The 21,585-nt window shown below is 70.8% G+C and overlaps 8 pseudogenes; all 8 read left to right on the top strand.

Moving 5' to 3' along the window:
• The first annotated feature begins 327 nt into the window (after positions 1 to 327).
• Positions 328 to 447, top strand: LOC148757105 (5S ribosomal RNA; annotated as a pseudogene).
• A 1,394-nt stretch (positions 448 to 1,841) lies between these two features.
• Positions 1,842 to 1,961, top strand: LOC148757104 (5S ribosomal RNA; annotated as a pseudogene).
• A 4,661-nt stretch (positions 1,962 to 6,622) lies between these two features.
• LOC148757103 (5S ribosomal RNA) lies at positions 6,623 to 6,742 on the top strand (annotated as a pseudogene).
• A 1,426-nt stretch (positions 6,743 to 8,168) lies between these two features.
• LOC148757102 (5S ribosomal RNA) lies at positions 8,169 to 8,288 on the top strand (annotated as a pseudogene).
• A 4,644-nt stretch (positions 8,289 to 12,932) lies between these two features.
• LOC148757101 (5S ribosomal RNA) lies at positions 12,933 to 13,052 on the top strand (annotated as a pseudogene).
• A 1,426-nt stretch (positions 13,053 to 14,478) lies between these two features.
• Positions 14,479 to 14,598, top strand: LOC148757100 (5S ribosomal RNA; annotated as a pseudogene).
• A 4,643-nt stretch (positions 14,599 to 19,241) lies between these two features.
• LOC148757099 (5S ribosomal RNA) lies at positions 19,242 to 19,361 on the top strand (annotated as a pseudogene).
• Positions 19,362 to 20,764: 1,403 nt separating this feature from the next.
• Positions 20,765 to 20,884, top strand: LOC148757098 (5S ribosomal RNA; annotated as a pseudogene).
• Positions 20,885 to 21,585: the final 701 nt, after the last annotated feature.

The raw sequence follows: 21,585 nt of genomic DNA, 5'->3' as shown, positions 1-21,585 counted from the left end.
GGGGGGGGATGAGAGGGGTTGGGGTAGGGGGGGCGTGGTAAAAGCCATTCCGGGCGTGGGGAGTCCCAGGATGCCAGGGCGCCCAGACATATGTCACAGTCAGGGAAGTGACAGAGGCCTGTGGAGCCACTTGGGGGCGCGAAGGGGCCTCGCTGCGGGCCAGGAGTAGCCCGTCGCCCACACCAGCGGCGACCGGAGGAGGCGGGGAGCGGGCGGGAGGCACTCGGGCAGACATGCTCGCCACCCGAGCGGCCCAGCAGCATGGCGCGTGCGCTCAGGAGGCAAGTCGGGAGCAGGCTCTTGGAGTGCCGGGAGCCGGGTCCCAGTGCCTAAGGCCATACCACCCTGAACGCAGCAGATCTCGTCTGATCTCGGAAGCGAAGCAGGGTCTGTCCTGGTTAGTACTTGGATGGGAGACCGCCTGGGAATACCTGTTGGCTTTTGCTAGCGTCTCCTTTTGCATCGCCGCTCCGGCGTGGCTCCCTCCGAACCCCTGCCGCCCCTTGCCCCTCTGCAGCCTCCCAGCCAGCCGCAGGTCCCCCTGACCAGCAGAGGGTCAGCCGCCCGGCACTACAAGCTGGCAGCCCCGGCCGCACACCAGGCCCGTGGGCCAGGGCTCCCCCCACACGCCCTCCTCTCAGTCCTCTTCGGTCCTGCAGGCCGTCATCGCGAATCCTTCGCCGACGCGCGGTCGCCGCCACCGCCGCCTGCGCCAAAGCCACCGCCACCACCGGGCTCCCCACACCCCCCCCCACCCCCCACCCCCCGCCAGCGCTGCCCTCGCCCCCGCCCCTGTCCCCGCCCCCGCCGCCGCCACCGCCAAACTCCCTCAAACTCCCTCCTGTGCTCTCCCCACCTCGGCCGCCAGCACCGCGCTCCCCATCTCCGCCACCAGTGCTGCCCTCGCCCCCACCCCCGCCCCCGCCGCCGCCATATCCGTACTCCCTCAATTCCCTCCTCCGCTCTCCCCGCCTCCAGCACCGCCATCTCCCCCGCCCCCGCCCCAGACCCCCGCAGCCACCATCGCCATACTCCCTCAGTCTCCCGCCTCTGCTCTCCCGGCCTCCGCCGCCAGCACCGCCCTCACGCCCTCCCCCGCCCCCGCTGCCGCCATTGCCGCACTCCCTCAATTCCCTCCTCTGCTCTCCCCGCCTCCAGCACCGTCATGTCCCCGCCCCCGCCCCAGCCCCCGCCGCCACCAATGCCATACTCGCTCAGTCTCCCGCCTCTGCTCTCCCGGCCTCCGCCGCCAGCACCGCCCTCACGCCCTCCCCAGCCCCCGCCGCCACCGCCGCCGCCATCGGCCCCCGTGTCCCAGCGCCCACCGTCAAAGCCCCCATTGTCGCCGCCGCCATCGCCGCCCTGGCGCCATCCACGCGGTTGCCATCGCCTACCTCGCCACCCTCCCCTGCCTCCGCCGCCGCCGCGGGGTCCTCCCACAACTCCCAGGCCCAGGGTTGCCTGCTGGTGCAGGCCTCCACCAGCCTTGGGGCTGCGGTTGGGGGTAAACCTGGTGGCGGTAGGGGGGCGGGTTGTATGCCGGTCTGGGTGCGGGGAGTCCCAGGATGCCAGAGTTCCACGACTTCTGGCACCATCAGGGAAGTGGCAGTGTCCCATGGAGCCCCGGGTGGCGCGAAGGGGCCTCGCTGTCGGCCAGGAGTAGCCCGCCGCCCACGCCAGGGGCATTAGGAAGAGGCGGGGAGCCGGACTGGGGGGGGACGCGGTGCTGGCAGAGCCGGCCCGCGGGTCGATGCTCGCCACCGGAGCGGCTCATCTGCATGGCGGGCGCTCACGAGACAGGCCGGGAGCAGGCTCTTGGGGCGCGGGAGCCGGGTCCCAGCGTCTACGGCCATACCACCCTGAACGCGCCCGATCTCCTCTGATCTCGGGAGCTAAGCAGGGAGGGGCCTGGTTAGTACTTGCATGGGAGACCGCCTGGGAATACCTGTAGGCTTTTGCTCGCCTCTCCTTTTGCGCCGCCGCCCCGGCGTGCCTCCCTCCGAATCCCTGCCGCCCCTTGCCCCTCTGCAACCCCTGCAGCCGCCCAGCCAGCCGAAGGTCCCCGTGGCCAGAGGAGGGACAGCCGCCCAGCACTACAAGCTCGCATCCCCGGCCGCACACCAGGCCTGTCGGCCAGGGCTCCCCCCCTCTCCCTCTTCTTAGTGCTCTTCGCCGAGGCAGGCCGTCAGCCTGCAGCAGTCAGCCGCGTCTAGGTCGCCGCCGCCGCCACCGCCATCGCAGGGCTCCCTCTCGCTCCCCGACCCTGCCGCCGCCGCAACCCCCAACGCCCAAGCCCAGGGCTGCCTGCCGGCGCAGGCTTCCACCAGGCTCTCTCCATCCCAGGACGTGCCGGTCCTTTGCACCTCGGCCCGAGCCCAGGGGACGCCCATCCCTGCGCCTGCCCCTGGGCCCCGAGACACAGGATCGGCGTGTCCTCGGGCAAACGGGACGCCCACCCGCCCCGCCCCACCGGAGTCTTCTGTCTCCGCGGGCAGGCACCTCTCCCCACACCCCCGCGCGTCCCCTCCCGTCTCCCACAAGAGCCAGGAGCCCTCCCTTCCCGCCGGCCACGGTGTCCCCGACACAAAGGGCACAAAGAGCCGGGACAAACCAGGGGACGGCGGGAGCAGCACCCCAACACACCACGCGCCATCGACTCCAGGGGAGACCGCCACAAGGGAAGAGCAGGCACGCAGGCACACAATCCTCACAACCAGTGTGCCTGGGGGCTGCCACTCTCCTCCCGCGGGCGGGTCCCTGGGCGGGGCTCAGAGCCCACTGGCCCTCCGGAGACCCTGGCGGCCCGCCCCGGGGGCTTCAATGGTGACTGCCAACGCCAGGGCAATGCCTCCTTGGCGGAGCCCAGCCCCGGGCACGACCACACTCCGGTGGAGAAGCCACCACTTCAACACAGCCTCAGTGCGTCTGTCCCAGTCCGTGTGCCCGAATGTGCGTCCCTCCCACCCTCCCCCACCCCATGTCTGTCTGGCTCTGTGACGTGCCTGTTGGGTTCTGGCTCTGGCTCAGGAGCTCTCTCCCCGCGTGCCAGCCCCCTCTTTCTCTGTCTCTGTCCATGTCTCTCTGTATGTCTAGACACATACATGTACATATACGTGTATATTTCCATCTCGCTCCCTCTTACTCCTCCTCCCGTTCTGTCTGTCTGTCCCTGTCCTGCGGTGACTCTAGTCCCTCTGCCCGCACAAGAACGCAGGATTTGGCGAGGCCAAGAAGGAACACCCACAGAGCCACGGATAGGGGGCTCATAGCACCATGTCTCACGGGCGGCTGGCTTGGAGACACGGCAAGCCGGAGCCGCCCGATCCCCCACCTGCTGGCCGATTCTCTGCCAACCAACAGACCCACCATGCCGGCCCACTGCAGTCCGCGCCCCTCTGCAATTTGCAGTCCACCATCCGCGCTTCCTAGCTTGGCCACCGCAGCTCTGCCGGTGTCCAATGGCCAACTGGCAACAGCTGAAGGCCAAGCGGTAACAGCTGATGTCAGTGCAGCCCCACGCAGTACCCCCGTCCCCCGGTACCCCCGTCTCCCCGTCACCCCTGTCTCCGTTCCCCCGGTTCCCCGTCTTCCTGTCCCCCGTCTCCCGGGTCCCCCGTCCCCACGTTCCACCATCCCCCCTATTCCGGTCCCCCCCCTCCCCTGTTCCCCCCGTCCCCTGATCCCCCTGTTCCCCCGTACCCCCATCCACCCTCTCCCAGTCCACCCGTCCCCCGGTGCCCCCGTCCCCCCAGTCCCCCCACGCCCCTGGTCCACCCGTCCCCCATTCCCTCGTCTTCCGGTCCCCCCCTCCCCGGGTCCCCCGACCCCCGTTCCCCCGTCTCCCGGTCCTCCGTCTCGCGGTCCACCTGTCCCCCGGTCCCCCAGTCCCAACGTCTCCCCGTCCCCCCGTCCCTCCTTCGCCTGGTCCCCCCGTCCCCCCATACCCCCGGTCTCCCGTTCCCCGGTCCCCCGTCTCCTGGTCCCCCGGTCCCCCGGTTCCCCCGGCGCCCAGGCGCCCTTCTACCGGTCCCCCCGTTCCCCGGTCGCCCCGTCTCCCGGTCCCCAGTCTCCCGGTCCCCTGTCTCCCGGTCGCCCGGTCTTCCGGTCCCCCGGTCCTCCGTCCAGTGTTACCCCCTTCCCCCGGTCCCCCGGTCCCCCCATCTCCCTGTCCCTCTGTCTCCCGGTCCGGCCGCACACCCATCTCCCCGTCTCCCGGTCCCCCGTCTCCCGGTCGCCCGGTACCCAGGTCCCCCGTCTCCCGGTCCCCTCATCCCCTGGACCCCCAACCCCCGGTCCCTGGTCCCCCGGTCCCCCAGTCCCCCGGTTCCCCCATCGCCCTGGCCCCCGTCTACCGATCCCCCAGTTCTCCGTTCGCCCCGTCTTCCGGTCCTCCCGTCCCACAGTCTCCCGTCTCCCGATGTCCCATCTCCCGGTCACCCCGTCCCGGGTCCCCCGTCTCGCGGTCCCCCGTCTCCTAGTCGTCCCGTTCCCCGGTACCCGATCTCCCGGTCCCCTCATCCCCCAGTCCCCCAACCCCCGGTCCCCCGGTCCCCCCGTCCCCCGGTCCCCGGTCCCCCGGTCCCCCCATCTCCCGGTCCACTGGTACCCCCGTCCCCCCAGTCCATTCATGCCCCTGGTCACCCCGTCGCCCGGGCCCCTATCCCCCGGTCCCCCCAACCTCCGGTCCCCCGGTCCGCGGGGCCCCTGGTCCCCCCATCCGCCTTTCCCCCGGTCCCCCCGTCTCCGTTGCCCCGGTCCCCCCGTCCCCCGGTCCCCCCGTCCCCCGGTCCCCCTGACCCTGCAGTCCCCCTGTCCCTCTGTGTCCCGGTCCCCCCGTCACCCCGTCCCCCCGGCCCCAGGTCCCCCATCTCCCGGTCCCCCCGTCTCACGGTCCCCCGTTCCCCCGTTTCCCGGTCCCCCCCTCCCCATGTCCCTCGTCCCCCAGTACCCTCGTACTCCTGTCCTTCCATCCACCGGTCTCCTGGTCCCTCCGTCCCACCGTCCGCCAGTCCCACCGTCCTCTCATTCCCCCAATCCCCCAGTCCCCCAGTCTCCCTGTCCCCCAATTCCCCGGTCTCCCTTTCCCCTGGTACCGTGTCCCCCCATCTCCCGGTCCCCCCGTCCCCTGGTCCCACTGTCTCCCAGTACCCAGTCCCCCTGTCCCCCCGGTCCCCCGGTCCCCTTGTCCCCCCATCCCCCAGACCCCCGTCCCCCCGGCCCTCTCGTACTCCCGTCCCCCCATCTTCCGGTCACCCCTTCCCCCCGTCCCACATGCCCCCGTCTCCCAGACCCCCCGTCCCCCGGTTCTCCCAGTTCCAACGGTCTCCCTGTGCCCCTGCCCCCCTTCCCCCATCTCCTGGTACCCCGTCCCCCGGTACCCCCGCCCCGGGTTCCTACAGTCCCACCGTTCTCCCTGTCCCCCCCCTTACACCCGTCTCCCGGTCCCCTGTCCCCCGGTCCTCCCGTCCCCCGGTCCCCCTGTCCCCCCGTTCTGTCTGTCGGTCCCTGTCCTGCGGGGACTCTAGTCCCTCTGCCCGCACAAGAACCCAGGATTTGGCGAGGCCAAGAAGGAACACCAACAGAGCCACGGATAGGGGGCTCATAGCACCATGTCTCACGGGCGGCTGGCTTGGAGACACGGCAAGCCGGAGCCGCCCGATCCCCAACCTGCCGGCCGATTCTCTGCCAACCAACAGACCCACCAAGCCGGCCCACTGCAGTCCGCGCCCCTCTGCAATTTGCAGTCCACCATCCGCGCTTCCTAGCTTGGCCACCGCAGCTCTGCCAGTGGCCAATGGCCAACTGGCAACAGCTGATGGCCAAGCGGTAACAGCTGATGTCCGTGCAGCCCCCACGCAGCACCCCTCCACGCGAGGCCCAGAGCCTGGAAAGTGCTCTCTGCAAGTCTGTCCCCACAGTCCCCGTCTGTCTCTCTCCGCCTACCTCTTGCTCCGTCTCTGGCCTTCTCTCATCCTCTCTCTCAACACCCTGGGTCAGGAGAGGTGATGTGTAGCCAGTGAAGTGACCAGTGATCGGGCGGGACGCCGGTCGCTGATGAGGGGCGAGGGCCCAGACAGAAGGCTGTGTGACGAAGGGTGGCGGCAGTCTGGAGGTGCTGCCCCCTGGTCGCGGGTGGCTCTCCCTGGCTTTGGGCCAGTGGGTGGGGCCGGCCAGGGCCAGGGCCTGGGTTGCACGTCCCTAGGGTGGAGGGGACTGAGAGGACCCTGCGACCCCCTCGGTGGCCCTGAGTGGTGGGGACAGCACAGCAGCAAAGGGGGTGTGCGGTTGTGGGGCTGGGGGGGGGGATGAGAGGGGTTGGGTAGGGGGGCGTGGTAAAAGCCATTCCGGGCGTGGGGAGTCCCAGGATGCCAGGGCGCCCAGACATATGTCACAGTCAGGGAAGTGACAGAGGCCTGTGGAGCCACTGGGGGGCGCGAAGGGGCCTCGCTGCGGGCCAGGAGTAGCCCGTCGCCCACACCAGCGGCGACCGGAGGAGGCGGGGAGCGGGCGGGAGGCACTCGGGCAGACATGCTCGCCACCCGAGCGGCCCAGCAGCATGGCGCGTGCGCTCAGGAGGCAAGTCGGGAGCAGGCTCTTGGAGTGCCGGGAGCCGGGTCCCAGTGCCTAAGGCCATACCACCCTGAACGCAGCAGATCTCGTCTGATCTCGGAAGCGAAGCAGGGTCTGTCCTGGTTAGTACTTGGATGGGAGACCGCCTGGGAATACCTGTTAGCTTTTGCTAGCGTCTCCTTTTGCATCGCCGCTCCGACGTGGCTCCCTCCGAACCCCTGCCGCCCCTTGCCCCTCTGCAGCCTCCCAGCCAGCCGCAGGTCCCCCTGACCAGCAGAGGGTCAGCCGCCCGGCACTACAAGCTGGCAGCCCCGGCCGCACACCAAGCCCGTGGGCCAGGGCTCCCCCCCCACACCCTCCTCTCAGTCCTCTTCGGTCCCGCAGGCCGTCATCGCGAATCCTTCGCCGACGCGCGGTCGCCGCCACCGCCGCCTGCGCCAAAGCCACCGCCACCACCGGGCTCCCCACACACCCCCCCCCCAGCACTGCCCTCGCACCCGCCCCTGTCCCCGCCCCCGCCGCCGCCACCGCCAAACTCCCTCAAACTCCCTCCTGTGCTCTCCCCACCTCGGCCGCCAGCACCGCGCTCCCCATCTCCGCCACCAGTGCTGCCCTTTCCCCCACCCCCGCCCCCGCCGCCGCCATATCCGTACTCCCTCAATTCCCTCCTCCGCTCTCCCCGCCTCCAGCCCCGCCATCTCCCCCGCCCCCGCCCCAGACCCCCGCAGCCACCATCGCCATACTCCCTCAGTCTCCCGCCTCTGCTCTCCCGGCCTCCGCCGCCAGCACCGCCCTCACGCCCTCCCCCGCCCCCGCTGCCGCCATTGCCGCACTCCCTCAATTCCCTCCTCTGCTCTCCCCGCCTCCAGCACCGCCATCTTCCCAGCCCCCGCCCCAGCCCCCGCCGCCACCAATGCCATACTCGCTCAGTCTCCCGCCTCTGCTCTCCTGGCCTCCGCCGCCAGCACCGCCCTCACGCCCTCCCCAGCCCCCGCCGCCACCGCCGCCGCCATCGGCCCCCGTGTCCCAGCGCCCACCGTCAAAGCCCCCATTGTCGCCGCCGCCATCGCCGCCCTGGCGCCATCCACGCGGTTGCCATCGCCTACCTCGCCACCCTCCCCTGCCTCCGCCGCCGCCGCCGCCGCCGCCGCCGCCGCCGCCGCAGCTGCCCCCGCCGCCGCCGCGGGGTCCTCCCACAACTCCCAGGCCCAGGGTTGCCTGCTGGTGCAGGCCTCCACCAGCCTTGGGGCTGCGGTTCGGGGTAAACCTGGTGGCGGTAGGGGGGCGGGTTGTATGCCGGTCTGGGTGCGGGGAGTCCCAGGATGCCAGAGTTCCACGACTTCTGGCACCATCAGGGAAGTGGCAGTGTCCCATGGAGCCCCGGGTGGCGCGAAGGGGCCTCGCTGTCGGCCAGGAGTAGCCCGCCGCCCACGCCAGGGGCATTTGGAAGAGGCGGGGAGCCGGACTGGGGGGGGACGCGGTGCTGGCAGAGCCGGCCCGCGGGTCGATGCTCGCCACCGGAGCGGCTCATCTGCATGGCGGGCGCTCACGAGACAGGCCGGGAGCAGGCTCTTGGGGCGCGGGAGCCGGGTCCCAGCGTCTACGGCCATACCACCCTGAACGCGCCCGATCTCCTCTGATCTCGGGAGCTAAGCAGGGAGGGGCCTGGTTAGTACTTGCATGGGAGACCGCCTGGGAATACCTGTAGGCTTTTGCTCGCCTCTCCTTTTGCGCCGCCGCCCCGGCGTGCCTCCCTCCGAATCCCTGCCGCCCCTTGCCCCTCTGCAACCCCTGCAGCCGCCCAGCCAGCCGAAGGTCCCCCTGGCCAGAGGAGGGACAGCCGCCCAGCACTACAAGCTCGCATCCCCGGCCGCACACCAGGCCTGTCGGCCAGGGCTCCCCCCCTCTCCCTCTTCTTAGTGCTCTTCGCCGAGGCAGGCCGTCAGCCTGCAGCAGTCAGCCGCGTCTAGGTCGCCGCCGCCGCCACCGCCATCGCAGGGCTCCCTCTCGCTCCCCGACCCTGCCGCCGCCGCAACCCCCAACGCCCAAGCCCAGGGCTGCCTGCCGGCGCAGGCTTCCACCAGGCTCTCTCCATCCCAGGACGTGCCGGTCCTTTGCACCTCGGCCCGAGCCCAGGGGACGCCCATCCCTGCGCCTGCCCCTGGGCCCCGAGACACAGGATCGGCGTGTCCTCGGGCAAACGGGACGCCCACCCGCCCCGCCCCACCGGAGTCTTCGGTCTCCGCGGGCAGGCACCTCTCCCCACACCCCCGCGCGTCCCCTCCCGTCTCCCACAAGAGCCAGGAGCCCTCCCTTCCCGCCGGCCACGGTGTCCCCGACACAAAGGGCACAAAGAGCCGGGACAAACCAGGGGACGGCGGGAGCAGCACCCCAACACACCACGCGCCATCGACTCCAGGGGAGACCGCCACAAGGGAAGAGCAGGCACTCAGGCACACAATCCTCACAACCAGGGTGCCTGGGGGCTGCCACTCTCCTCCCGCGGGCGGGTCCCTGGGCGGGGCTCAGAGCCCACTGGCCCTCCGGAGACCCTGGCGGCCCGCCCCGGGGGCTTCAATGGTGACTGCCAACGCCAGGGCAATGCCTCCTTGGCGGAGCCCAGCCCCGGGCACGACCACACTCCGGTGGAGAAGCCACCACTTCAACACAGCCTCAGTGCGTCTGTCCCAGTCCGTGTGCTCGAATGCGCGTCCCTCCCACACTCCCCCACCCCATGTCTGTCTGGCTCTGTGACGTGCCTGTTGGGTTCTGGCTCTGGCTCAGGAGCTCTCTCCCCGCGTGCCAGCCCCCTCTTTCTCTGTCTCTGTCCATGTCTCTCTGTATGTCTAGACACATACATGTACATATACGTGTATATTTCCATCTCGCTCCCTCTTACTCCTCCTCCCGTTCTGTCTGTCTGTCCCTGTCCTGCGGGGACTCTAGTCCCTCTGCCCGCACAAGAACGCAGGATTTGGCGAGGCCAAGAAGGAACACCCACAGAGCCACGGATAGGGGGCTCATAGCACCATGTCTCACGGGCGGCTGGCTTGGAGACACGGCAAGCCGGAGCCGCCCGGTCCCCCACCTGCTGGCCGATTCTCTGCCAACCAACAGACCCACCAAGCCGGCCCACTGCAGTCCGCGCCCCTCTGCAATTTGCAGTCCACCATCCGCGCTTCCTAGATTGGCCACCGCAGCTCTGCCGGTGTCCAATGTCCAACTGGCAACAGCTGAAGGCCAAGCGGTAACAGCTGATGTCAGTGCAGCCCCACGCAGTACCCCCGTCCCCCGGTACCCCCGTCTCCCCGTCACCCCTGTCTCCGTTCCCCCGGTTCCCCGTCTTCCTGTCCCCCGTCTCCCGGGTCCCCCGTCCCCACGTTCCACCATCCCCCCTATTCCGGTCCCCCCCTTCCCCTGTTCCCCCGTCCCCTGATCCCCCTGTTCCCCCGTACCCCCATCCACCCTCTCCCAGTCCACCCGTCCCCCGGTGCCCCCGTCCCCCCAGTCCCCCCACGCCCCTGGTCCACCCGTCCCCCATTCCCTCATCTTCCGGTCCCCCCCTCCCCGGGTCCCCCGACCCCCGTTCCCCCGTCTCCCGGTCCTCCGTCTCGCGGTCCACCTGTCCCCCGGTCCCCCAGTCCCAACGTCTCCCCGTCCCCCCGTCCCTCCTTCGCCTGGTCCCCCCGTCCCCCCATACCCCCGGTCTCCCGTTCCCCGGTCCCCCGTCTCCTGGTCCCCCGGTCCCCCGGTTCCCCCGGCGCCCAGGCGCCCTTCTACCGGTCCCCCCGTTCCCCGGTCGCCCCGTCTCCCGGTCCCCAGTCTCCCGGTCCCCTGTCTCCCGGTCGCCCGGTCTTCCGGTCCCCTGGTCCTCCGTCCAGTGTTACCCCCTTCCCCCGGTCCCCCGGTCCCCCCATCTCCCTGTCCCTCTGTCTCCCGGTCCGGCCGCACTCCCATCCCCCCGTCTCCCGGTCCCCCGTCTCCCGGTCGCCCGGTCCCCAGGTCCCCCGTCTCCCGGTCCCCTCATCCCCTGGACCCCCAACCCCCGGTCCCTGGTCCCCCGGTCCCCCAGTCCCCCGGTTCCCCCATCGCCCTGGCCCCCGTCTACCGATCCCCCAGTTCTCCGTTCGCCCCGTCTTCCGGTCCTCCCGTCCCACAGTCTCCCGTCTCCCGATGTCCCATCTCCCGGTCACCCCGTCCCCGGTCCCCCGTCTCGCGGTCCCCCGTCTCCTAGTCGTCCCGTTCCCCGGTACCCGATCTCCCGGTCCCCTCATCCCCCAGTCCCCCAACCCCCGGTCCCCCGGTCCCCCCGTCACCCGGTCCCCAGTCCCCCGGTCCCCCCATCTCCCGGTCCACTGGTACCCCCGTCCCCCCAGTCCATTCATGCCCCTGGTCACCCCGTCGCCCGGTCCCCTATCCCCCGGTCCCCCCAACCTCCGGTCCCCCGGTCCGCGGGTCCCCTGGTCCCCCCATCCGCCTTTCCCCCGGTCCCCCCGTCTCCGTTGCCCCGGTCCCCCCGTCCCCCGGTCCCCCCGACCCTCCAGTCCCCCTGTCCCTCTGTGTCCCGGTCCCCCCGTCACCCCGTCCCCCCGGCCCCAGGTCCCCCATCTCCCGGTCCCCCCGTCTCACGGTCCCCCGTTCCCCCGTTTCCCGGTCCCCCCCTCCCCATGTCCCTCGTCCCCCAGTACCCTCGTACTCCTGTCCCTCCATCCACCGGTCTCCTGGTCCCTCCGTCCCACCGTCCGCCAGTCCCACCGTCCTCTCATTCCCCCAATCCCCCAGTCCCCCAGTCTCCCTGTCCCCCAATTCCCCGGTCTCCCTTTCCCCTGGTACCGTGTCCCCCCATCTCCCGGTCCCCCCGTCCCCTGGTCCCACTGTCTCCCAGTACCCAGTCCCCCTGTCCCCCCGGTCCCCCGGTCCCCTTGTCCCCCCATCCCCCAGACCCCCGTCCCCCCGGCCCTCTCGTACTCCCGTCCCCCCATCTTCCGGTCACCCCTTCCCCCCGTCCCACATGCCCCCGTCTCCCAGACCCCCCGTCCCCCGGTTCTCCCAGTTCCAACGGTCTCCCTGTGCCCCTGCCCCCCTTCCCCCATCTCCTGGTACCCCGTCCCCCGGTACCCCCGCCCCGGGTTCCTACAGTCCCACCGTTCTCCCTGTCCCCCCCCTTACACCCGTCTCCCGGTCCCCTGTCCCCCGGTCCTCCCGTCCCCCGGTCCCCCTGTCCCCCCGTTCTGTCTGTCGGTCCCTGTCCTGCGGGGACTCTAGTCCCTCTGCCCGCACAAGAACCCAGGATTTGGCGAGGCCAAGAAGGAACACCAACAGAGCCACGGATAGGGGGCTCATAGCACCATGTCTCACGGGCGGCTGGCTTGGAGACACGGCAAGCCGGAGCCGCCCGATCCCCAACCTGCCGGCCGATTCTCTGCCAACCAACAGACCCACCAAGCCGGCCCACTGCAGTCCGCGCCCCTCTGCAATTTGCAGTCCACCATCCGCGCTTCCTAGCTTGGCCACCGCAGCTCTGCCAGTGGCCAATGGCCAACTGGCAACAGCTGATGGCCAAGCGGTAACAGCTGATGTCCGTGCAGCCCCCACGCAGCACCCCTCCACGCGAGGCCCAGAGCCTGGAAAGTGCTCTCTGCAAGTCTGTCCCCACAGTCCCCGTCTGTCTCTCTCCGCCTACCTCTTGCTCCGTCTCTGGCCTTCTCTCATCCTCTCTCTCAACACCCTGGGTCAGGAGAGGTGATGTGTAGCCAGTGAAGTGACCAGTGATCGGGCGGGACGCCGGTCGCTGATGAGGGGCGAGGGCCCAGACAGAAGGCTGTGTGACGAAGGGTGGCGGCAGTCTGGAGGTGCTGCCCCCTGGTCGCGGGTGGCTCTCCCTGGCTTTGGGCCAGTGGGTGGGGCCGGCCAGGGCCAGGGCCTGGGTTGCACGTCCCTAGGGTGGAGGGGACTGAGAGGACCCTGCGACCCCCTCGGTGGCCCTGAGTGGTGGGGACAGCACAGCAGCAAAGGGGGTGTGCGGTTGTGGGGCTGGGGGGGGGGATGAGAGGGGTTGGGTAGGGGGGCGTGGTAAAAGCCATTCCGGGCGTGGGGAGTCCCAGGATGCCAGGGCGCCCAGACATATGTCACAGTCAGGGAAGTGACAGAGGCCTGTGGAGCCACTGGGGGGCGCGAAGGGGCCTCGCTGCGGGCCAGGAGTAGCCCGTCGCCCACACCAGCGGCGACCGGAGGAGGCGGGGAGCGGGCGGGAGGCACTCGGGCAGACATGCTCGCCACCCGAGCGGCCCAGCAGCATGGCGCGTGCGCTCAGGAGGCAAGTCGGGAGCAGGCTCTTGGAGTGCCGGGAGCCGGGTCCCAGTGCCTAAGGCCATACCACCCTGAACGCAGCAGATCTCGTCTGATCTCGGAAGCGAAGCAGGGTCTGTCCTGGTTAGTACTTGGATGGGAGACCGCCTGGGAATACCTGTTAGCTTTTGCTAGCGTCTCCTTTTGCATCGCCGCTCCGACGTGGCTCCCTCCGAACCCCTGCCGCCCCTTGCCCCTCTGCAGCCTCCCAGCCAGCCGCAGGTCCCCCTGACCAGCAGAGGGTCAGCCGCCCGGCACTACAAGCTGGCAGCCCCGGCCGCACACCAGGCCCGTGGGCCAGGGCTCCCCCCCCACACCCTCCTCTCAGTCCTCTTCGGTCCCGCAGGCCGTCATCGCGAATCCTTCGCCGACGCGCGGTCGCCGCCACCGCCGCCTGCGCCAAAGCCACCGCCACCACCGGGCTCCCCACACCCCCCCCCCAGCACTGCCCTCGCACCCGCCCCTGTCCCCGCCCCCGCCGCCGCCACCGCCAAACTCCCTCAAACTCCCTCCTGTGCTCTCCCCACCTCGGCCGCCAGCACCGCGCTCCCCATCTCCGCCACCAGTGCTGCCCTCTCCCCCACCCCCGCCCCCGCCGCCGCCATATCCGTACTCCCTCAATTCCCTCCTCCGCTCTCCCCGCCTCCAGCCCCGCCATCTCCCCCGCCCCCGCCCCAGACCCCCGCAGCCACCATCGCCATACTCCCTCAGTCTCCCGCCTCTGCTCTCCCGGCCTCCGCCGCCAGCACCGCCCTCACGCCCTCCCCCGCCCCCGCTGCCGCCATTGCCGCACTCCCTCAATTCCCTCCTCTGCTCTCCCCGCCTCCAGCACCGCCATCTTCCCAGCCCCCGCCCCAGCCCCCGCCGCCACCAATGCCATACTCGCTCAGTCTCCCGCCTCTGCTCTCCCGCCTCCGCCGCCAGCACCGCCCTCACGCCCTCCCCAGCCCCCGCCGCCACCGCCGCCGCCATCGGCCCCCGTGTCCCAGCGCCCACCGTCAAAGCCCCCATTGTCGCCGCCGCCATCGCCGCCCTGGCGCCATCCACGCGGTTGCCATCGCCTACCTCGCCACCCTCCCCTGCCTCCGCCGCCGCCGCCGCCGCCGCCGCCGCCGCCGCCGCCGCAGCTGCCCCCGCCGCCGCCGCGGGGTCCTCCCACAACTCCCAGGCCCAGGGTTGCCTGCTGGTGCAGGCCTCCACCAGCCTTGGGGCTGCGGTTCGGGGTAAACCTGGTGGCGGTAGGGGGGCGGGTTGTATGCCGGTCTGGGTGCGGGGAGTCCCAGGATGCCAGAGTTCCACGACTTCTGGCACCATCAGGGAAGTGGCAGTGTCCCATGGAGCCCCGGGTGGCGCGAAGGGGCCTCGCTGTCGGCCAGGAGTAGCCCGCCGCCCACGCCAGGGGCATTTGGAAGAGGCGGGGAGCCGGACTGGGGGGGGACGCGGTGCTGGCAGAGCCGGCCCGCGGGTCGATGCTCGCCACCGGAGCGGCTCATCTGCATGGCGGGCGCTCACGAGACAGGCCGGGAGCAGGCTCTTGGGGCGCGGGAGCCGGGTCCCAGCGTCTACGGCCATACCACCCTGAACGCGCCCGATCTCCTCTGATCTCGGGAGCTAAGCAGGGAGGGGCCTGGTTAGTACTTGCATGGGAGACCGCCTGGGAATACCTGTAGGCTTTTGCTCGCCTCTCCTTTTGCGCCGCCGCCCCGGCGTGCCTCCCTCCGAATCCCTGCCGCCCCTTGCCCCTCTGCAACCCCTGCAGCCGCCCAGCCAGCCGAAGGTCCCCCTGGCCAGAGGAGGGACAGCCGCCCAGCACTACAAGCTCGCATCCCCGGCCGCACACCAGGCCTGTCGGCCAGGGCTCCCCCCCTCTCCCTCTTCTTAGTGCTCTTCGCCGAGGCAGGCCGTCAGCCTGCAGCAGTCAGCCGCGTCTAGGTCGCCGCCGCCGCCACCGCCATCGCAGGGCTCCCTCTCGCTCCCCGACCCTGCCGCCGCCGCAACCCCCAACGCCCAAGCCCAGGGCTGCCTGCCGGCGCAGGCTTCCACCAGGCTCTCTCCATCCCAGGACGTGCCGGTCCTTTGCACCTCGGCCCGAGCCCAGGGGACGCCCATCCCTGCGCCTGCCCCTGGGCCCCGAGACACAGGATCGGCGTGTCCTCGGGCAAACGGGACGCCCACCCGCCCCGCCCCACCGGAGTCTTCGGTCTCCGCGGGCAGGCACCTCTCCCCACACCCCCGCGCGTCCCCTCCCGTCTCCCACAAGAGCCAGGAGCCCTCCCTTCCCGCCGGCCACGGTGTCCCCGACACAAAGGGCACAAAGAGCCGGGACAAACCAGGGGACGGCGGGAGCAGCACCCCAACACACCACGCGCCATCGACTCCAGGGGAGACCGCCACAAGGGAAGAGCAGGCACGCAGGCACACAATCCTCACAACCAGGGTGCCTGGGGGCTGCCACTCTCCTCCCGCGGGCGGGTCCCTGGGCGGGGCTCAGAGCCCACTAGCCCTCCGGAGACCCTGGCGGCCCGCCCCGGGGGCTTCAATGGTGACTGCCAACGCCAGGGCAATGCCTCCTTGGCGGAGCCCAGCCCCGGGCACGACCACACTCCGGTGGAGAAGCCACCACTTCAACACAGCCTCAGTGCGTCTGTCCCAGTCCGTGTGCCCGAATGCGCGTCCCTCCCACACTCCCCCACCCCATGTCTGTCTGGCTCTGTGACGTGCCTGTTGGGTTCTGGCTCTGGCTCAGGAGCTCTCTCCCCGCGTGCCAGCCCCCTCTTTCTCTGTCTCTGTCCATGTCTCTCTGTATGTCTAGACACATACATGTACATATACGTGTATATTTCCATCTCGCTCCCTCTTACTCCTCCTCCCGTTCTGTCTGTCTGTCCCTGTCCTGCGGGGACTCTAGTCCCTCTGCCCGCACAAGAACGCAGGATTTGGCGAGGCCAAGAAGGAACACCCACAGAGCCACGGATAGGGGGCTCATAGCACCATGTCTCACGGGCGGCTGGCTTGGAGACACGGCAAGCCGGAGCCGCCCGGTCCCCCACCTGCTGGCCGATTCTCTGCCAACCAACAGACCCACCAAGCCGGCCCACTGCAGTCCGGGCCCCTCTGCAATTTGCAGTCCACCATCCGCGCTTCCTAGATTGGCCACCGCAGCTCTGCCGGTGTCCAATGGCCAACTGGCAACAGCTGAAGGCCAAGCGGTAACAGCTGATGTCAGTGCAGCCCCACGCAGTACCCCCGTCCCCCGGTACCCCCGTCTCCCCGTCACCCCTGTCTCCGTTCCCCCGGTTCCCCGTCTTCCTGTCCCCCGTCTCCCGGGTCCCCCGTCCCCACGTTCCACCATCCCCCCTATTCCGGTCCCCCCCGTCCCCTGTTCCCCCGTCCCCTGATCCCCCTGTTCCCCCGTACCCCCATCCACCCTCTCCCAGTCCACCCGTCCCCCGGTGCCCCCGTCCCCCCAGTCCCCCCACGCCCCTGGTCCACCCGTCCCCCATTCCCTCGTCTTCCGGTCCCCCCCTCCCCGGGTCCCCCGACCCCCGTTCCCCCGTCTCCCGGTCCTCCGTCTCGCGGTCCACCTGTCCCCCGGTCCCCCAGTCCCAACGTCTCCCCGTCCCCCCGTCCCTCCTTCGCCTGGTCCCCCCGTCCCCCCATACCCCCGGTCTCCCGTTCCCCGGTCCCCCGTCTCCTGGTCCCCCGGTCCCCCGGTTCCCCCGGCGCCCAGGCGCCCTTCTACCGGTCCCCCCGTTCCCCGGTCGCCCCGTCTCCCGGTCCCCAGTCTCCCGGTCCCCTGTCTCCCGGTCGCCCGGTCTTCCGGTCCCCCGGTCCTCCGTCCAGTGTTACCCCCTTCCCCCGGTCCCCCGGTCCCCCCATCTCCCTGTCCCTCTGTCTCCCGGTCCGGCCGCACTCCCATCCCCCCGTCTCCCGGTCCCCCGTCTCCCGGTTGCCCGGTCCCCAGGTCCCCCGTCTCCCGGTCCCCTCATCCCCTGGACCCCCAACCCCCGGTCCCTGGTCCCCCGGTCCCCCAGTCCCCCGGTTCCCCCATCGCCCTGGCCCCCGTCTACCGATCCCCCAGTTCTCCGTTCGCCCCGTCTTCCGGTCCTCCCGTCCCACAGTCTCCCGTCTCCCGATGTCCCATCTCCCGGTCACCCCGTCCCCGGTCCCCCGTCTCGCGGTCCCCCGTCTCCTAGTCGTCCCGTTCCCCGGTACCCGATCTCCCGGTCCCCTCATCCCCCAGTCCCCCAACCCCCGGTCCCCCGGTCCCCCCGTCACCCGGTCCCCAGTCCCCCGGTCCCCCCATCTCCCGGTCCACTGGTACCCCCGTCCCCCCAGTCCATTCATGCCCCTGGTCACCCCGTCGCCCGGTCCCCTATCCCCCGGTCCCCCCAACCTCCGGTCCCCCGGTCCGCGGGTCCCCTGGTCCCCCCATCCGCCTTTCCCCCGGTCCCCCCGTCTCCGTTGCCCCGGTCCCCCCGTCCCCCGGTCCCCCCGACCCTCCAGTCCCCCTGTCCCTCTGTGTCCCGGTCCCCCCGTCACCCCGTCCCCCCGGCCCCAGGTCCCCCATCTCCCGGTCCCCCCGTCTCACGGTCCCCCGTTCCCCCGTTTCCCGGTCCCCCCCTCCCCATGTCCCTCGTCCCCCAGTACCCTCGTACTCCTGTCCCTCCATCCACCGGTCTCCTGGTCCCTCCGTCCCACCGTCCGCCAGTCCCACCGTCCTCTCATTCCCCCAATCCCCCAGTCCCCCAGTCTCCCTGTCCCCCAATTCCCCGGTCTCCCTTTCCCCTGGTACCGTGTCCCCCCATCTCCCGGTCCCCCCGTCCCCTGGTCCCACTGTCTCCCAGTACCCAGTCCCCCTGTCCCCCCGGTCCCCCGGTCCCCTTGTCCCCCCATCCCCCAGACCCCCGTCCCCCCGGCCCTCTCGTACTCCCGTCCCCCCATCTTCCGGTCACCCCTTCCCCCCGTCCCACATGCCCCCGTCTCCCAGACCCCCCGTCCCCCGGTTCTCCCAGTTCCAACGGTCTCCCTGTGCCCCTGCCCCCCTTCCCCCATCTCCTGGTACCCCGTCCCCCGGTACCCCCGCCCCGGGTTCCTACAGTCCCACCGTTCTCCCTGTCCCCCCCCTTACACCCGTCTCCCGGTCCCCTGTCCCCCGGTCCTCCCGTCCCCCGGTCCCCCTGTCCCCCCGTTCTGTCTGTCGGTCCCTGTCCTGCGGGGACTCTAGTCCCTCTGCCCGCACAAGAACCCAGGATTTGGCGAGGCCAAGAAGGAACACCAACAGAGCCACGGATAGGGGGCTCATAGCACCATGTCTCACGGGCGGCTGGCTTGGAGACACGGCAAGCCGGAGCCGCCCGATCCCCAACCTGCCGGCCGATTCTCTGCCAACCAACAGACGCACCAAGCCGGCCCACTGCAGTCCGCGCCCCTCTGCAATTTGCAGTCCACCATCCGCGCTTCCTAGCTTGGCCACCGCAGCTCTGCCAGTGGCCAATGGCCAACTGGCAACAGCTGATGGCCAAGCGGTAACAGCTGATGTCCGTGCAGCCCCCACGCAGCACCCCTCCACGCGAGGCCCAGAGCCTGGAAAGTGCTCTCTGCAAGTCTGTCCCCACAGTCCCCGTCTGTCTCTCTCCGCCTACCTCTTGCTCCGTCTCTGGCCTTCTCTCATCCTCTCTCTCAACACCCTGGGTGAGGAGAGGTGATGTGTAGCCAGTGAAGTGACCAGTGATCGGGCGGGACGCCGGTCGCTGATGAGGGGCGAGGGCCCAGACAGAAGGCTGTGTGACGAAGGGTGGCGGCAGTCTGGAGGTGCTGCCCCCTGGTCGCGGGTGGCTCTCCCTGGCTTTGGGCCAGTGGGTGGGGCCGGCCAGGGCCAGGGCCTGGGTTGCACGTCCCTAGGGTGGAGGGGACTGAGAGGACCCTGCGACCCCCTCGGTGGCCCTGAGTGGTGGGGACAGCACAGCAGCAAAGGGGGTGTGCGGTTGTGGGGCTGGGGGGGGGATGAGAGGGGTTGGGTAGGGGGGCGTGGTAAAAGCCATTCCGGGCGTGGGGAGTCCCAGGATGCCAGGGCGCCCAGACATATGTCACAGTCAGGGAAGTGACAGAGGCCTGTGGAGCCACTGGGGGGCGCGAAGGGGCCTCGCTGCGGGCCAGGAGTAGCCCGTCGCCCACACCAGCGGCGACCGGAGGAGGCGGGGAGCGGGCGGGAGGCACTCGGGCAGACATGCTCGCCACCCGAGCGGCCCAGCAGCATGGCGCGTGCGCTCAGGAGGCAAGTCGGGAGCAGGCTCTTGGAGTGCCGGGAGCCGGGTCCCAGTGCCTAAGGCCATACCACCCTGAACGCAGCAGATCTCGTCTGATCTCGGAAGCGAAGCAGGGTCTGTCCTGGTTAGTACTTGGATGGGAGACCGCCTGGGAATACCTGTTAGCTTTTGCTAGCGTCTCCTTTTGCATCGCCGCTCCGACGTGGCTCCCTCCGAACCCCTGCCGCCCCTTGCCCCTCTGCAGCCTCCCAGCCAGCCGCAGGTCCCCCTGACCAGCAGAGGGTCAGCCGCCCGGCACTACAAGCTGGCAGCCCCGGCCGCACACCAGGCCCGTGGGCCAGGGCTCCCCCCCCACACCCTCCTCTCAGTCCTCTTCGGTCCCGCAGGCCGTCATCGCGAATCCTTCGCCGACGCGCGGTCGCCGCCACCGCCGCCTGCGCCAAAGCCACCGCCACCACCGGGCTCCCCACACCCCCCCCCCAGCACTGCCCTCGCACCCGCCCCTGTCCCCGCCCCCGCCGCCGCCACCGCCAAACTCCCTCAAACTCCCTCCTGTGCTCTCCCCACCTCGGCCGCCAGCACCGCGCTCCCCATCTCCGCCACCAGTGCTGCCCTCTCCCCCACCCCCGCCCCCGCCGCCGCCATATCCGTACTCCCTCAATTCCCTCCTCCGCTCTCCCCGCCTCCAGCCCCGCCATCTCCCCCGCCCCCGCCCCAGACCCCCGCAGCCACCATCGCCATACTCCCTCAGTCTCCCGCCTCTGCTCTCCCGGCCTCCGCCGCCAGCACCGCCCTCACGCCCTCCCCCGCCCCCGCTGCCGCCATTGCCGCACTCCCTCAATTCCCTCCTCTGCTCTCCCCGCCTCCAGCACCGCCATCTTCCCAGCCCCCGCCCCAGCCCCCGCCGCCACCAATGCCATACTCGCTCAGTCTCCCGCCTCTGCTCTCCCGGCCTCCGCCGCCAGCACCGCCCTCACGCCCTCCCCAGCCCCCGCCGCCACCGCCGCCGCCATCGGCCCCCGTGTCCCAGCGCCCACCGTCAAAGCCCCCATTGTCGCCGCCGCCATCGCCGCCCTGGCGCCATCCACGCGGTTGCCATCGCCTACCTCGCCACCCTCCCCTGCCTCCGCCGCCGCCGCCGCAGCCGCCCCCGCCGCCGCCGCGGGGTCCTCCCACAACTCCCAGGCCCAGGGTTGCCTGCTGGTGCAGGCCTCCACCAGCCTTGGGGCTGCGGTTGGGGGTAAACCTGGTGGCGGTAGGGGGGCAGGTTGTATGCCGGTCTGGGTGCGGGGAGTCCCAGGATGCCAGAGTTCCACGACTTCTGGCACCATCAGGGAAGTGGCAGTGTCCCATGGAGCCCCGGGTGGCGCGAAGGGGCCTCGCTGTCGGCCAGGAGTAGCCCGCCGCCCACGCCAGGGGCATTTGGAAGAGGCGGGGAGCCGGACTGGGGGGGGACGCGGTGCTGGCAGAGCCGGCCCGCGGGTCGATGCTCGCCACCGGAGCGGCTCATCTGCATGGCGGGCGCTCACGAGACAGGCCGGGAGCAGGCTCTTGGGGCGCGGGAGCCGGGTCCCAGCGTCTACGGCCATACCACCCTGAACGCGCCCGATCTCCTCTGATCTCGGGAGCTAAGCAGGGAGGGGCCTGGTTAGTACTTGCATGGGAGACCGCCTGGGAATACCTGTAGGCTTTTGCTCGCCTCTCCTTTTGCGCCGCCGCCCCGGCGTGCCTCCCTCCGAATCCCTGCCGCCCCTTGCCCCTCTGCAACCCCTGCAGCCGCCCAGCCAGCCGAAGGTCCCCCTGGCCAGAGGAGGGACAGCCGCCCAGCACTACAAGCTCGCATCCCCGGCCGCACACCAGGCCTGTCGGCCAGGGCTCCCCCCCTCTCCCTCTTCTTAGTGCTCTTCGCCGAGGCAGGCCGTCAGCCTGCAGCAGTCAGCCGCGTCTAGGTCGCCGCCGCCGCCACCGCCATCGCAGGGCTCCCTCTCGCTCCCCGACCCTGCCGCCGCCGCAACCCCCAACGCCCAAGCCCAGGGCTGCCTGCCGGCGCAGGCTTCCACCAGGCTCTCTCCATCCCAGGACGTGCCGGTCCTTTGCACCTCGGCCCGAGCCCAGGGGACGCCCATCCCTGCGCCTGCCCCTGGGCCCCGAGACACAGGATCGGCGTGTCCTCGGGCAAACGGGACGCCCACCCGCCCCGCCCCACCGGAGTCTTCGGTCTCCGCGGGCAGGCACCTCTCCCCACACCCCCGCGCGTCCCCTCCCGTCTCCCACAAGAGCCAGGAGCCCTCCCTTCCCGCCGGCCACGGTGTCCCCGACACAAAGGGCACAAAGAGCCGGGACAAACCAGGGGACGGCGGGAGCAGCACCCCAACACACCACGCGCCATCGACTCCAG

This window comes from Rhinolophus sinicus, chromosome 9 (genome assembly GCF_057876585.1).
Source record: "Rhinolophus sinicus isolate RSI-liver-muscle chromosome 9, RSI-T2T, whole genome shotgun sequence".
NCBI lineage: Eukaryota > Metazoa > Chordata > Mammalia > Chiroptera > Rhinolophidae > Rhinolophus > Rhinolophus sinicus.
The sequence above is the reverse complement of the archived record's forward strand: the minus strand, read 5'-3'. Positions and strand labels throughout refer to the sequence as shown.